This window comes from Etheostoma spectabile, chromosome 16 (assembly GCF_008692095.1).
Source record: "Etheostoma spectabile isolate EspeVRDwgs_2016 chromosome 16, UIUC_Espe_1.0, whole genome shotgun sequence".
NCBI classification, from domain to species: Eukaryota; Metazoa; Chordata; class Actinopteri; order Perciformes; family Percidae; genus Etheostoma; species Etheostoma spectabile.
Genome location: NC_045748.1, coordinates 18,045,882 through 18,049,142, shown reverse-complemented (window position 1 = coordinate 18,049,142; position 3,261 = coordinate 18,045,882). Strand labels below are relative to the sequence as shown.

Below are 3,261 nucleotides of genomic sequence, written 5' to 3'. Positions count from 1 at the left end.
CCCCCCACACACACACACACACACACATACACACAGACACACACACACACTGGTCACACTATTTTTTGCTTGGAAATGTGCTGCATAACCTCATTAGCAGCTTATGAATCTTTTAAAGGGCCATTTTTCAGAAATTCCAGACAGAATGAGAGAGGCCTAATATCTGTCCCACCAGGCTGGAAAAGAGGAAGAAAATAGCTCCAATATTATTCAGTCTATTCAATTAGGCAACATATATACACTCACCGGCCACTTTATTAGGTACCCCATGCTAGTAACGGGTTGGACCCCCATTTTGCCTTCAGAACTGCTCAATTCTTCGTGGCATAGATTCAAACAGGTGCTGGAAGCTATCCTCAGGGAGTTTGGTCCATATGACATGATGGCATCACACCGTTGCCGCAGATTTGTCGGCTGCACATCCATGATGCGAATCTCCGTTCCACCACATCCCAAAGATACTCTATGGATTGAGATCTGGTGACTGTGGAGGCCATTTGAGTACAGCGAACTCATTGCTGTTCAAGAAAAACAGTCTGTGATGATTCCAGCTTTATGACAAGGCGCATTCTTCTGCTGAAAGTAGCCATCAGAAGTTGGGTACATATGGTCATAAAGGGATGGATGGTCAGCAACAATACTCAGGTAGGCTGTGGCGTTGCAACGAGCTCAATTGGTACCAAGGGGCCAAAGAGTGCCAAGAAAATATTCCCCACACCATGAACACCACCACCAGCCTGAACCGTTGATACAAGGCAGGATGGATCCCTGCTTTCATGTTGTAGACGCCAAATTCTGACCCTACCATCCGACTGTCGCAGCAGAAATCGGACTCATCAGACCAGGCAAAGTTTTTCCAATCTTCTATTGTCCAATTTTGATGAGCTTGTGCAAATTGTAGTCTCAGTCTGTTCTTAGCTGAAAGGAGTGGCAACGATTTGGTCTTCTGTGCTGTAGCCCATCTGCCTCAAAGTTCGAGGTACTGTGCGTTCAGAGATGCTCTTCTGCACCTTGGTTGTAACGGGTGGGTATTTGAGTCACTGTTGGCCTTCTATCAGCTCGAACCAGTCTGGCCATTCTCCTCTGACCTCTGGCATAACAAGGCATTTCCGCCCACAGAACTGCCGCTCACTGGATGTTTTTTCTTTTCGGACCATTCTGTAAACCCTAGAGATGGTGTGCGTGAAAATCCCAGTAGATTAGCAGTTTCTGAAATACTCAGACCAGCCCTTCTGGCACCAAAAATCATGCCGTTCAAAGCACTCAAATACACTTTCTTCCCCATACTGATGCTCGGTTTGAACTGCAGGAGATTCTCTTGACCATATCTACATGCTAAATGCACTGAGTTGCGCCATGTGATTGGCTGCTTAGAAATTAAGTGTGAACGAGCAGTTGGACAGGTGTACCTAATAAAGTGGCCGGTGAGTGTAAATAGAAACTCTTACATAAGACAGCATTGTAGAAAGGAGGAGAGTTTGACTGAGTTAAAGGCAGATTTGGGATTTTATTTTACACAAGAAAAGGTCTGCTAGAATGGTTGGGTGGCTCGGGTTGTTATGCTATCATATTTCTTCAAGCACTGTATCTTACTGAATTGTTTATATTGTAAGTTTTCTTTGTGTTTTCTCTGGGAAGCTCTTTGCTCCTTGTAGCGTAAATGTCATATGAAAAAGTCATTCTCACAGTTGCAGATCACACTCATAGCGTAGGGTCCACTGACAGTTTGACCCTTAGGCTTAAAAAGACCTATTGGTTCTCTAGGAAAACAGGATGCTCCAAAAATACCAAAGTAGTGCAGAATATATGACAGAACACAAGAAGATAGAGCCTGAAACAGCAAATATAGTGTGTGTGTGTGTGTGTGTGTGTGTGTGTGTGTGTGTGTGTATGTGTGCTCAGTTCAGCCTCATTCCTTCATCTGTTGTGTCAGATGCCCCCACACAAACAAAATGTGCAGTCATTTATTATAGTTGATACACCTGTCACCGGTAATTTCACCGCAGGGCTCAGTAGCCACAATGAAATGCTGATTGCAGTTCGCTCCCATCTCTCACTGTAGTATAAGATATATAATATCATATATTTGCCATGAACCACTTTTCTTAATGCTATATAGTTAAAAAATATTATGATACTTTAGCAAATAATCAATGAAAGCACTCTCTTTGCATGAGCAGCTGCTAAACTACTGCAGTGCTCATTTATCTTTAAGTGATGACAGAGTGGTTGACTGGTCCAGGTGGTAGTGCACATTGTTGTGTGAAGTAGAGCAATATGTAACGTGAACAAAAAGAGGGATGAAAGAGAATGAGACACAAAAAGATCAGTGACGATGAAGACATGTTTTAAATGTTTGAGTAACCCTGGCCCTCTCCCCTGCTGCTGCTGTGGGTGTGTTTGTGTTTACTGAAATGTGTGTTGAGTGATAGACTAATTGAATTGCTCTTTCTGGCCTGTCTGTGAAAAGGTCACACACAAACACACACACACACACACACACACACACACACACACACACACACACACACACACACACACACACACACACACACACACACACACACACACACACACACACACACACACATAATTAGGACACCGTCTTATTGCTTACTACATGTTTCTAGATAAACATGGCATTTGCCTGGAAGACTTGTAGCCCCATTTATTTTGACAAATACCCTGTTTCTGCCTTGTCACAACTAAAACAACATTTACACACATACTGTACTGTATATAATGCTCAGATACTAACCAATATGCATGTGAACCAAAATTGGAAATTTGCACTGATTGACAAGGGACCACATAGCAACATATGTGACTGCTGCATAGCACCACATACAACGGACTCAGTCATCATGGAACACACCTGTCCACAAGATCCCATCATAGGGAAGCATTGGATGTCTTACATGTCTCATGTTGCAACCATGTCAGTTTATTCAGGATTCTTTTTGCTGTCCACTTTTTTAATTTTGAATGAGTGTAAACATGTGTTTTTTTAATTGTCTCTTCGACGGGGAATTTTTCACGAGCTACTTAAAAGATGCTTTCCTCGTTTCTCCTCGAGTTGTGAGCAATTATACGATTTCAGTCTTATCTTAGGCTCACCATCTCTGACACTGTCACAGTCCGCTCCCCTCCTTTTGTCTTCTCCTGCCCTTCTCCATCACTGGAAGTCATCCTATTTTAGCACTTGCTTAAAAAGGAACTGATCTAACCCAGATTTACACGTGAAAGGAGAGTGTGTGTTTG

At 42.9% G+C, this 3,261-nt stretch overlaps 1 protein-coding gene across 5 annotated transcripts in view; it reads left to right on the top strand.

Moving 5' to 3' along the window:
* Window positions 1–3,261, top strand: part of rgs3a (regulator of G protein signaling 3a) — a 192,821-nt gene that overhangs the window by 68,713 nt on the left and 120,847 nt on the right. The gene's annotated exons all lie outside the window — the stretch shown is intronic.